The following is a 13,915-nucleotide window of genomic DNA, read 5'->3' on the forward strand; positions in this document are numbered from 1 at the left end:
GCTGGGGGTGGGGGCGCGCGGGGCTGGAGCCGGCGAGCGCGGGTTGAAAGCTAGCCAAGCTCTGCAGCGCCCGACCCGGGCGTAGACGCCGCCGCCAGTCCCCGCAGAGAAATCGTCCTCCTACCCCCGCCTCCATCGCTCTGCGTTTCTCTTCCAATCAGCCGGTCGCTTGGCGGCTCCTCCATTCTCCGGCCAAGCCCGCTGCCTAGAGCGAGCTCCACTCCTCCATCTGCTAGCCCGGCTCCTTGCTCCCCTGCCGGGGCCGGCGAAACGACGTGGGGCCGGAGGGGGATTTGCGAGGGAACCTGCCTGCTTCCCGCTCCCATTGCTCCCTCCCCGCTGCCTCCTGCCTCCTGCTTCTCTCCTGCGTCTTTCCAACTCTCCCCTGTCGCCACTGGTGTGTGTCTGAGTGTGCGCGCGGTTTTTTTTTTTTTTTTTTTTTTTATTGCTCTTTGCTTTTGCAACCCTGAAGCCAAAGCGAGGGGGTGGGGGATAAAGGAGGGGGGTGTTACAAAAAAAAAGGGCAAGAAAGAAGCTCTTAGATTTGCAACACATTGAAAAACCGGGGGAGCACCCCGTCTCGCCGGATCTCGGCTCCCCGCGCGGGCCTTCCGGGTTTTAGAGCGAGCCTCTCGTTGTTCTCAAAGCCCCTCACCTCCGCGGGGTTTAGGATCCGAGGTGTCCGAGCAAAAAGTTCTCCCCCTGGGCCGTAGCAAGGGGTGTCAGGGTGGGAGTTAGGGGGATTTCTCAAGAAGCAGCAGCCATCCCCCCCCCCTCGGTTTCGGTAGTTGGGCCGGGGCTGGGGTGGAGAGCCTAATCCCGGTGGGTCTGCGCGAAGGGGCTTCCGGGCCGAAGTGGGAGCCGGGAGACCGCGCTTCGCGCATGGCCCCCCTCGGCCGCTGCCTCCTGTCCCCAGCCAGCTCCCCCTTTAATTTTTTTTTCCCCCCCTCTCCTTTAATCTAATTTCTTCCAACTCCACCTTTGTTGTTACCGGCGTCACGCCCGGACCAGCCAATCCCCGCCATGCAATCAGCTTGTCAAAAAGGCTCGGCCAGCCCTGGGAAAGCAGGCCGCGGGCGCTGCTCCCTCCCCCCCACTTCTCCCCCCGGCGGCGGCGGCGGGGAGCCTGGCACCCGGGCCTGGCCGCCCGAGCCGCCGCGGGGCAGCCTTCGCGTAGGCCTCCCGCACCCCACCGCCCTTCGGACCGCGGGTCGAAAGGCCCGGGCGGGGACCACCATCCACCCTCCCACTGCCGACGGCTGCGGTCGTCCGTCTCTGCCTCCCCTCCTCGGAGGAAGGGTTGTCAGGAACGCAGGCAGCCAGAAGACTGGAGAGCGCCTGCTTCCCACAGGCTCTCCTGCGGTCTGGGCCGTCGCTCCCCGGGCAGCGCCATTGCTCCGGGCGCCGGGGGCTCGCAGGCTGCCGGCCTCCCGCGCCCACACTGCGTGCTGCCCACACTGCGTGCTGCCCACAGCGCGGCCGGCTGGGTCACCAGCCCCTTTGGACTCTCCCCTGGCACACGGCCTTTTCCATCCTCACTCAACGGCCTCGCTGCTGCTGTAATTCCTCTCGTCTCCTGGGAGAAATGGGATTCCTTTCCCAGGACTTCCACAGCCCACATCTGCCACGTTTTACAAACAGGGAGGAAACCCCGGTCAAGATCTGGTGTGACCGGATTTTTGAGAGGGCTGGGCACGTAGGAGAGGCCGATTTACCTTGTTGCTAATGATGCTTGAGCTAATGGCCCCTCATTTGCGGGCCCTGTGCAATGCCCTGTTCTTAATTTTATTTCATCGTTTGGTATTATTTTTGTTAAAGACCCCCCTCCATTGTACAAGTTAAGCCTCCACAAATCCAGCTCTGCCCTTGGAACATACCCAGGGCATTTTGCATAGGATCAATCCATCTCAGACTGTACTTAGAGAAGGCAGGGACGGACTTTCTTATTTTGACTGGGAAAGAGCAAAGGGTTTGGAGTCAGAAGTCACAGCTCCCAGCTTCTCAGCTTCCCCACCTTTTTAAACAGTGTGTGTTTGATCAAGTCTCTTAACTTCATCTGATCCTGTTTCCTTGTCTATAGAATGAGAATAGCAGTCCTGTGTTCTCTGCTTTCCTCCCAGGAGTTGGAGGGTCAACTGAGAGGATGTATATAAACTGTAGAATGCTCCACAATGTCACTTGCCACAATTGAGAAACTTAGATCCCAAGAAAGTTCCAAGTCTTCCACACAGAGATCTGGAGTCCAGGTGTCCTGGATGCTGGCCCTGAGCTCCTTGGCTGGGACAAGGGGCCTTTGGGTAAAGTGCTCTGGAATAAAACAGGATGAACATGAATCATAAAAATGATTATTATTGATTTTTCATTCCTTGGGCAGCAAAAATCATGGCTGGCGCTCTTCCCACTTGGAAACCAACTGCCTTGTTTTACATCTATTGCGTCTCTGGTGAGGTCAGGAGTCTAGGACTTGGGCTATGGGCCAGAGCATGGGGAATCTGCCCTTGGTCCTTTTTCTTTGCCCCCTCTCCCAATTTACCCTCCCTCCCTTCCAGTTTTCTGTCGTGTACCTTGAAGCAGAGTCTCAGCATTCCACAGGCCCAGCCCAGGCTGGTGACAAGGCATGATCCTAGCCACACACTCTCCACTTGGGCCCAGCCCTTCCCTGGTTGCTGGTAGGTATCCCAGCACCAGCTCACATCAGACCCCTAAGTGTGCCTGGAACGCATTAACCCAAGTGTGGTGCTTGAATTCCTAGTGAACGCGGAGCGGTTTTATTTATTTATTTATTTATTTATTTATTTATTTATTTATTTATTTGATGGTATACAGATGAACATTATTTTCAAAGTTATGTATTTTAACGTGTATTGGAAATGTTCTGTTTTTTAATGTTTATTCAAGATGATGACATAAAGAATTCTTCCTTTTTTTTCCGAGCTGCTGTCCCTTATTTCTTTTTTATTTTTCTCTTAAAGATTTTATTTATTTGAGAGAGGCAGAGACCGTGCTTGTGCACTAGCAGGGGGGAGGGGCAGAGGGAGAGGGAGAAGCAGACTCCCCACTGAGCAGGGAGCCTGACGCTTGATCCCAGGACCTCAGGACCCTGGGATCATGATGTGAGCCAAAGGCAGATGCTTAACCAACTGAGCCACCCAGGTGCCCCTATTTTTTCTTTTTTTATAGCTAAAAAATAAAAAATGATAAATTTTTTCCCTTTTTTACAGATAATAAAGTGCCCACATTATAAGTTTACTGTTTGATTTTTATACATGTATACATAGCATATCATTATACGTGTATAATATATCTGCCACCCAGATCAAGGTATGGAATGTTTCTAGCATCTAGCAAACTTATTCAAAGTCAATATTCCCCTCCAAATGTCACCAGTATTCTGAGCTCCATTGCCCTAGAGAGATAAATTTAGCCTGTTTCTGGAGTTCATATATGTGGAATCATATGTATGTAATTCCTTTACACCTAGCCTCTTTCATTCAACGTTATGTCAGAGATTAATTTGTGATGTTGCATGTAGCTGTGGTTCCTTAATTTTCATCGCTATGTAGTATTCCATTGTATGAATACATCACACTTTATCCTTTCTACTTTCCATGGTCATTTGGGATGTATCCAGTTTTTTATTATTAAGAAAAAAGCTGCTTCAAACATCCTTGTACATATCTTTTGGAGGATATATGCATTCATTCCTCCTGGGTATATTTCTAGGAGTGGAATTCCTGTATCATAGAATATAAATATATTGGACATTAATAATATTGCCAAATGGTGTTGTCAATATTTTTGGATTTTAGCCATTCTAATACATGCGTAGTGATATCTCATTATTTTATTGCAATTCCTTAATGGCATATGATGTCAAATATCTTCATACGCTTAGTTGCTCTCTGCAGATCTCTTTTGGTGAGATGTCTGTTCAGATCTTTTGCCCATCTTTCGATCAGGTTGTGCGTTTTCTTATTGTTGACTTTTAAGACTTCTTTGTGTATTTTCAATAATAGTCTGTTATCAGATATATCTTTTGCAAATATTTTCTTCCAGTCTATGACTTGTCTTCTCATTCTCTTGACATTGTCTTTTGTAGAGCAGAACTTTTTTTTTTAATAAAATGCAGTTTATCAATTATGTCTTTCATGCCTTTGGTGTTGTATCTAAAAAATGATCACCACTTCCAAGGTCATCTAGGTTTTCTCTTATCTTCTGGAGTTTTATACTTTTGTGATTTACATTTAGAGCTATGATCCACTTTGAGTTAATTTTTTGGTGACAGATATAAGGTGTAATTAGACTAATTAATTTTTTTTTTTGCATGTGGATGTCCAGCACCATTTGTTGAAAAGACTATCTTTCCTCTAATGTATTGCTTTTGCTCCTTTGTCAGACAGTTGACTATATTTATGTGGCTCTATTTCTGGGTTATTATGTTTCATTTATCTATTTGTCTATTCTTTTGCCAATACCACACTGTCTTGATTACTGTAGCTTTGTGGTATGTCTTGAAGTCAAGTAGTATCAGCTTTCCAGTTTTGTTCTTCTCCTTCAATACTGTATTGGCTATTCTAGGTCTTTTTCCTCTCCATATAAACCTTGGAACCAGTTTGTCAATAACCACAAAATAACTTGATGGGATTTTGATTGGGATTGCTTTGAATTTACAGATCAAAATGGCAAGAATGACATCTTAACTATATTGAGCTCTCTGGGGCGCCTGGGTGGCTCAGTGAGTTAAATGTCTGACTTTAGCTCAGGTCGTGATCTCAGGGTCCTGGGATTGGGCCCTGTGTTGGGCTCCTCGCTCGGTGGGGAGTCTGTTTGTCTCTTCCTCTCCTTCTGCCCCTTCCCCCACTCGTGCTCTGTCTCTCTGCTTCTCTCTCAAATACATACATACATACATACATAAAATCTTTTTTAAAAACCCAAAACAATATTGAGCTTTCCTATCCATGAACATGGAAATCTCTCCATTTAGGTAGTTCTTTGATATCTTTTCTCAGAGTTTTGTAGTTCTCCTCATATGTTCTTATACGTATTTTGTTAGATTTATATTTAAGTATTTCACTTTATTTGAGTATTAATATAAATGATAATACATTTTAAATTTTAAATTCCTCTTGTTTATTGCTGGTATATAGGAAAGTGATTGACTTTTGTATATTAACTTGGTACTACAAACTTGTTATAATCATTTATTAGTTACAGGAGGTTTTTTATTGTTGTTAGTTCTTTCAGATTTTCTACATGGATGATCATGTCATCTGCAAACAAAGACATTTTATTTCTTCCTTCCCGATTTGTGTACCTTTTCCTTTGTTTCTCTTCTCCTCTTATTATATTAGCTAGGATTTCCAGTATGATGTGGTTTTTTGTTTGTTTGTTTTTGTTTTTTTAAGATTTTATTTATTGATTTGACAGAGAGAGAGACACACAGCAAGAGAGGTGACACAAGCAGGGGGAGTGGGAGAGGGAGAAGCAGGCTTCCCGCCGAGCAGGGAGCCCGATGCGGGGCTCGATCCCAGGACCCTGGGATCATGACCTGAGCCGAAGGCAGACACTTAACGACTGAGCCACCCAGCGCCCCTCCAGTATGCTATTGAAAGGCAGTGGCAGGGCGCCTGGCTGGCTCAGTTGGTTGAGCATCCGACTCTTGGTTTCGGCTGAGGTCATGGTGGTGTATAATTCCTTTTATACATTGTGGAATTCAATTAGCTGATATTTTGTTGAGGATTGTTGCATCTATGTTTATGAGAGATATTGATCTATGGTTTTCTTATAATCTTTGATTTGGGTATTAGGGTAATTCTGGCTTCACAGAATACATTAGGAAGTATCCCCTCTGCTTCTATCTTCTGGAAGAAATTGTAGAGAATTGGTATAATTTCTTCCTTAAATGTTTGGTAGAAATCAGCAGTGAACACATCTGGGCCTAGTACTTCTTGTTTTGAAAGGTTATTAATTATTGATTCAATTTTTTTAATGGAGATAGGCCTATTCAGGTTGTCCATTTCTTCTTGTGTGAATTTTGGCAGACTGTATCCTTTCAAGGAATTAGTTCATTTCATCCATTTATCAAATTTGTGGAGTTGTTTATAATATTCCTGTATATCCTTTCAATGCCCATGAGATCTGTAGTGATGTCCTCTCTTTCATTTCTGATATTAGCCATCTGTGTCTTCTCTTTTTTTTTAGTTAGCCTACCTAGAGATTTACTGATTAAAAAACAAAACAAAACACAACTTTTGGTTTTGTTGATTTTCTCTATTGATTTCTTGTTTTTAATTTCATTGATTTCAGCTCTGATTTTTATTCTTTTTTTAAAGATGTATTTATTTATGTATTTGGGGGGGGGAGGGGCAGAGGGAGAGAGAGAATCTCAAGCACACTACCCCCTGAGCCCAAGGTGGGGCTTGACCTCAGGACCCTGAGATCAGAACCTGAGCTGAAACCAAGAGTCAGTCACTCAACTGACTGAGCCACCCAGGCACCCCTCAGCTCTGATTTGTATTATTTATTTTCTTCTGCTTAATTTGGATTTAAATGTCTCTTCTCTTTCTTGTTTCCTAAGGTGGAAGCTTAGATTATTGATTTTAGATCTTTCCTCTTCTTCTTCTTTTTTTTTTTTTTTTAAGTAGACTCCATGCCCAGCATGGAACCCAGCTTGGGGCTTTATTTTTTTATTTTTTATTTTTTTAAGATTTTATTTATTTGACAGAGAGAGACACAGCGAGAGAGGGGACACAAGCAGGGGCAGAGGGAGAGGGAGAACCAGACTCCCTGCTGAGCAAGGAGCCCGATGTGGGACTCGATCCCAGGACCCTGGGATCATGACCTAAGCCTAAGGCAGACGCTTAACGACTGAGCCACCCAGGCGCCCTACAGCTTGGGGCTTTAACTCACCACCTTGAGGTCAAGAGTCCAATGCTTAGCCACCTGAGATACCCAGGTGCTGCAGATATTTCTTCTTTTCTAATATTTGAATTTGATACTATAAATTTTTCTCTAAGCAAGCTTTTGCTGCATTCTACAAATTTTGATAAGTTGTATTTTCATTTTCATTTAGTTCAAAATATTTAAAAATCTCTCTTGAGATTTCTTCTTTGACCCATGTGTTATTTAAAAGTATGTTGCTTCATCTTGAAAGCTTTTTTTCCCTCCAGCTATTTTTCTGTTGATTTCTAGTTCAGTTCCATCATGGGCTGAGAGTAGACATTGCGTGATTTCTATTCTTTTAAATTTGCTGAAGTGTGGTTTATGGCCCAGAATATGATATATCTTGGTGAATATTCTACATGAGTTTGAGAAGAATGTGTTATCTGCTCTTGTTGGATGAGTAGTGTATGGATGTTAATTATATACAGTTTATTCATTGTGCTGTTGAGTTCAATCATGTCCTTACTGATGCTCTACCTGCTGGACCTGTCTATTTCTGACAGAAGGGTGTTAAAGTCTCCAAATATAACTGATAACTAGACTGATCTCTTTCTCCTTGCAGATCTATTTGTTTTTGCCTCATATAGTTTGATGCTCTGTTGTCAGGCTCATACACGTTAAGTGTTATTATGTTTTCTTGCCCTTCTCCATCCTTGACAACTTTCCTTGTTTCTGAAGTTGACTCAGCCTGAAGTGCATTTCTTATAGATAATGTATAGCTGGATCTTGTTTTTTGACCCACTCTGATAATCTTTGTTGTTTAGTTGGGGTAGTTAGACCATTGACATTTAAGGTGATCATTGATATACTTGGATTAATATCTACCATATTTTTACCGTTTTCCATTTGTTTCTATTTTGTCTTCCACACTTTTCTGCCTTTTGTGATTTTAACTATTTTATATGAATCCATTTTCTCTCCTTTTTTATCATGTCATTTTTTTTTTTTTTTTTTTAGTGGTTGCCCTCGAGTTTACGATATGTATTTACAACTAATCCAAGTCTACTTTCAAATAACACTCTACCTCTTCATGGGTACTGCAAGTACCTTGTAATAACAAAATATTCCTAATTCCTCCCTCTTATCCCTTGTATCATTGCTGCCATCCATTTCACTTACACACAGGCATACATAAGTGAACTTCACCATGCTTCTGATTTATTTTCTCCCTTTAGGTGGGACAGGATGGCTACAGGGGGCTGGAGTTGGATATTTCCCTTCCCAGTTAGGTTATGCTCTGATAAAACCCCAGCAGGTTAGGCTCTGGTAAAATAGTTTCTCCTGAGGGCAAACCTAGTAAAGAAGAACAAAATGCGTGCTCGCTTCGGCAGCACATATACTAAAATTGGAACGATACAGAGAAGATTAGCATGACCCCTGCGCAAGGATGACACGCAACTTTGTGAAGCGTTCCATGTTTTTTGAATCACAGACCTGTACCCCCGAAACAAATAATACATTATGTTAATAAAAAAATTAAAATAATAAAAAAAATTTTAAAAAAGAACAAAATGCTCTGGCATATTTCAAAATGGCTCTGTTTCCTCTCTCCCTGCATGAGGGGATTTTTCTCTGATATTCACTGTGAGGACTGGTGGAGCCCCTGGAGATAAAACTCACAGAGGCTTGGGGTCCCCCTACGACTGGGTCCCCCTGGAGTTTTTACCTCTCAGATATGTCTACACGAAGCCTCCAGAAATTTGTCAATTATAGTGCAGGTTTTCCTACTCTGGCACTGCTCCCTGTGGAGGTTTTTGGTCAGGTAAGTTGTGATTCTCTGCATCTGCCTGTTCGTCTCTACAGTTTGGGCAGGGACAGTTTGCCCTGTGACCTCACTTCTCTGACAGATCTAAGAAGAGTTGTTGATCTTTCAGTTTGTTCAGCTTTTTACTTGTTGTTAGGATAGAGTGAAGATTTCCAGGCTTCTTATATGCTGGACCACAATCCAGAAGTCTTTATTTCTTTGTTGTTGTTGTTGTTCTTTTTGTTTTTTCCTCTTTGCTATACTATTTAATTTAATGTATTATTTTTCCCATTTTTAAAAATTGTGGTAAAATACATTTAACATAAAATTTACCATCTTTACTTTTTTTTTTTTTTTTAAGATTTTATTTATTTCTTTGACAGAGAGAGACACAGCGAGAGAGGGAACACAAGCGGGGGAGTGGGAGAGGGAGAAGCAGGCTCCCCGCCGAGCAGGGAGCCCGATGCGGGACTCGATCCCGGGACTCCAGGATCATGACCTGAGCCGAAGCAGACGCTTAACCAACTGAGTCACCCACGCGTCCCTCCAGAACTCCTTTCATCTTGTAGAATTGAAACTCTGCCCCCTTTGAACAAAACTTCTCATTCCTCCTCCCCAGCCCCTAGCAATCACCATTCCACTTTCTGTCTTTATGATTTTTTGACAACTTTAAGTAATTCCTATAAGTGGAGTCATACACTGTCTTATTGTGAGTGGTTTATTTCACCTAGTGTAGTGTCCTTAAGGTTCATCCACGTTGCATGTGTCAGAATTTCCTTCCTTTTTATTTTTATTTTATTTTTTTAAAAGATTTTACCTATTTGACAGAGAGTGACACAACGGGAGAGGGAACACAAGCAGGGGGAGTGGGAGAGGGAGAAGCAGGCTTCCCACGGAGCCCGGCGCAGGGCTCCATCCCAGGACCCTGGGATCAAGACCTGAGCCGAAGGCAGACGCTTAATGACTGAGCCACCCAGGCACCCCTTTCTTTCCTTTTTAAAGCTAAGTAATATTCCATTGTATGTATATAACACATTTTGCTGATCCATTCATCTATCAATGGACACTTGGATTGCTTCCAAGTTTTAGCTATTATGAATGATGCTGCTATGAATGTTAGGTATATAAATATCTCTTTGAGACCCTGCTTTCAATTCTTTTGAGTATATACCCGAAGTGGAATTGCTGGATTATATCGTAATCCTATTTTCAATTTTTTGAGGAAGCACCATACTGTTTTCCACAGCAACTGCACCATTTTCCATTCCTACCAACACTGCACAGGGCTTCCAATTTCTCCACATCCTCGCCAACACTTGTCATTTTCTGTTTCTTCTTCCTTCCTTCCTCCCTCCTTCCCTCCTTCCCTTCTTCCTTCCTTCCCTTCTTCCTTCCTTCCCTCCCTTCTTTCTTCCTTCCTTTCTTTCTTTCTTTCTTTCTTCCTTCCTTTCTTTCTTTCTTCTTTCTTCTTTCTTTCTTTCTCTCTTTCTTTCTTCTTTCTTTCTTCCTCACAATGAGGTGGTATCTCATTGTAGTTTTGATATGTATTTCCCTAATGATTAGTGATGTTGATCATGTTTTCACATGTTTATTGGCCATTGGTAGATCTTTTTTGGTGAAATGTCTATTCAAGTTCTTTACTCATTTTTGAATTGGGTCGTTGTTGTTGTTGTATCTATTTCTTTTTGAATGAGCTTTAACAGTTGGCGTTTTTCAAGGAATTTGTTAATTTCATCTAAGTTGTGAAATTTATGGATATTTATGTTTGTAGTATTCCTTGCTATTTTTTTAATGTCTTAGAGCCTGTAGTGATGTCCTCTAATTGCTATTATTTATAATTTACAGTTCTCCTTTTTTCTTGGTCAGTATGGCTAGAAGTTTATCAATTTTATTAATTTTTTTCCCCAAAGAACTAATTTTTGGTTTCACTGATTTTCTCTATTGTTTGTTCTCGATTTCATTGATTTCTGTTCAATTTTTCCTTCTTTCTGCCTGACTTGGTTCTAATTTGCTCTTCTTTTCCTAGGTTTTTTTTTTTTTTAAAGTAAACTCTATGCCCAACATGGGGCTCGAACTCACAACCCTGAGATCAAGAGTTGCATGCTCTACCCACTGAGCCAGCGAGGCACCCCTCTCTAGTTTTTTAAGGTAGAAGCTTAAACTACTGAGTTGAGATCTTTCTTATTTTCTGACCTAAGTATTTAATACTGTTTCCCTTGAGACACTGCTTAATTGCAACCCACAAATTTTGATCTGTTTTCATCTGCATTCACTTTAAAATATTTTCTAATTTCCCTTATGACTTCATCTTTGATCCATGGGTTATTTACAAGTGACTTGCTTGGTTTTCAAATATTTAGAGTTTTTTTCCAGATGTCTTTCTGTTATTGATTTCTAATTTAATTCTGTTACAGGCATAGATTATACTTCCTATGATTTCAGTTCTTTTACATTTGTTAAGGTTCGTTTTATGGCCCAGAATATAGTCTGTTTTGGTGAATGATCCATGTGAAGTTGAAGAGAATGTGTATTTTGCTATTGTTAGTTGGAATGTTCTACAAACATAAATCAGGTCAACTAGGGTGTTAGTGCTCTTCAGGTGTTCTATATCCTTAGTAATTTTCTGTCTACTTGTTCTTTGGCTTATTGAGAGAGTGATTGTAGTTTCCTACCGTAATTGTGGATTTATCTATTTTTCCTTTCCATTCCATCAGTTTTTGTTTCATGCATTTGAATTTGTGTTTAAAAATTATGTATGATCTATTTTTTAAAAATAGGTAAATTAGTGTTCACATATAAATCAATCTGCAGGAATATCTAAATGATTAACAGTGATTACTGGGGGTTTTTTTGGAGGCTTTTATTCTCTGTGTTAGATAGGTCTATAATTTTAAGTGTTTTATGTACAAATTTTTAATAATTGAAATATGAAGTTGTGGTTTAAAGTAAAAAGAGAGATGGTTGCCTGCCCATGAATGTGTCCTGCAAAGCAGTCTCTGGACCACTGTGAAGAAGAGTCAGCTGGGCGCTCTCTGCCTGACCCATTCCTGCCAAGCTCCCCGACCGTGGCCCACACCTCCTGCTTCTGCTTCCTTACCAGCACTTCCTCACCTCCTGTCATCTGGCTTTGCGCCCAGGTACCCAGGAAAGAAACACCTTTCTGAGATCACCATGTGGCCTGCCAACCCAGCAGGCTTTCCACCATGTCATTTGACTTTGCTGAGCAAATTCACCCACTTTATCTTCAGGGTATTTCTTGAATATATTCATTTTCTTTCTTTCTTTTTTTTTTTTCTAACTAATCTCTACACCGAACATGGGGCTCAAACTCACAACCCCGAGATCAAGAGTCGCATGCTCTACAGACTGAGTCAGCCAGGTGCCCGTGAATATATTCATTTTGTAGACCCTTGTTCCCTCAAGCCATTCCCCCTCTCTCATCACTGGGCCACCTCTTACTTTTCCCTTAGGAATCAGAACAAATATCTCTGCCTCCAGGAAGCCGTGCTTAATTCTAGCCCCCTCTGCTCCCCCCACTCCGTGCAGATACTCATCATTCTTGTTGAATGCCGGGCTCCCGTGCTGACTGGAGGTCCTATGGGGGCGGTGGCTACGTGGGCTTGCCTCTGCCATTCACTCACTGACCTGCAGATTCCCAATTTGCCTCCTTGTAGCCAATCCCTCCTGTATGTAGCTCCCAAGTGAATCACTTTAACCATGTCACTCCCCAGCTCAAGAACCTGCAATGACTCGCTGGTATCTACTGATTCAAGTCCAGACTCTTCTTCTTGGGTGTATTTAATAACGTCAAAATTAAAGATTTCTGATCAATGAGGTGAACAAAATTAAGAGAGAGATGACAAGACGGGAGAATATTTTAGCAAGGTCTAAAACCAACAAAGGGTAGGGTCTTCCAGAACCTCTTGCAAATCAACATCCAAAAAGGCATCAACCTCAATAGAAATATGACCAAATGATATGAGAAAACAGTTTGCATAATAGGAAATCTTAAAGACCAATCAGCAAATGCAGAGATGCTCAAAGTCTTTAGTGACCAGAGAGATGCAAGAACCATACCAAAACAAAACAAAAACAACCCAGTGAGGTAATACCTCAGTCAGACTAGCAAAAATCAAAAAGGCTGAATAATGTCACTAATATGGGGATATAGGAAACTCCTGGGCTGCCTGTGGGAGTGTGGACCGGTGCAGACAATGTGGAGAGAAACATAGCCATATTTAGTCAGGTCGAGACAGTCTATACCCAAGACTTAGCAAATCCACTCCTGGCCCCTGAGTACATAACCCAAAGAGATTCTCACCAGAACCCTAAGGGGACATGCCCTTACTCGCTCTTCAAGTCCTTTGTGGGAAGGGAGTAGTGTGCAACTGGGTGTACCTCCCTGGAAGAGTAAAGAGGCCAAAGACAGCGGTGCCCCATGAGAGCTAAAGCAACTCAGTGTTCAAGAGCAACTTCTGGATCTTAAAACCATGGTGCAGGGCGGGAAAGAGGACCAACAGAGCCAAGACTAGAACACGATGATGATAATGTATAGAAACACACACACGCACAAGACCAACCAATTGCAAAGAGACATCTTGAGAAATTTATTATAGATTGGATATTGGATTATTGCTCATTTTCTTGGATGTGTTAGTGGTGCTGCAGTTGATAGAAAATGTTCAGTGTTGGTGGGAGGATGCATAGCTGAAGAGTATAGGGTGAAATGGCACGATGTTTGAGGCTCATTTTAAAGTACTTAGTTCAGGGCACCTGGGTGGCTCAGTTGGTTAAGCGACTGCCTTCGGCTCAGGTCATGATCCTGGAGTCCCTGGATCGAGTCCCGCATCGGGCTCCCTGCTCGGCAGGGGGTCTGCTTCTCTCTCTGACCCTCCTCTCTCTCATGCTCTCTCTCTCAATAAATAAATAAAAATCTTTAAAAAAAAAAATAAAGTACTTAGTTCAGCAAAAGGAAAAAAGAGAAAGATGAAAGAAATGTACTTTAGGCAAAGATGTAGGCAAGATTTCAAGATACAGTCTTTTTTTTTTTGGCATTTTTTTTTTATTTATTCATTTGAGACAGAGAGAGAGAGAGAGCAGGAGCAGTGGGGAGAGGCAGAGGAAGAGGGAGAAGGAGACTCCCCGCCGAGCAGGGAGCCCGATGTGGGGCTCGATCCCGGGACCCTGGGATCATGACCTGAGCCGAAGGCAGACGCTTAACCATCTGAG

At 42.6% G+C, this 13,915-nt stretch overlaps 1 non-coding gene across 1 annotated transcript; it reads left to right on the plus strand.

The window, feature by feature from the left end:
- Positions 1-8,257: 8,257 nt before the first annotated feature.
- On the plus strand, positions 8,258-8,364 carry LOC123326826. Its single transcript, XR_006541357.1, has one exon. It is a non-coding gene; the product is annotated as a U6 spliceosomal RNA (small nuclear RNA).
- The last annotated feature ends 5,551 nt before the right edge of the window (positions 8,365-13,915 follow it).

Source organism: Neomonachus schauinslandi, chromosome 15 (genome assembly GCF_002201575.2).
Source record: "Neomonachus schauinslandi chromosome 15, ASM220157v2, whole genome shotgun sequence".
Classification (NCBI taxonomy): Eukaryota; Metazoa; Chordata; class Mammalia; order Carnivora; family Phocidae; genus Neomonachus; species Neomonachus schauinslandi.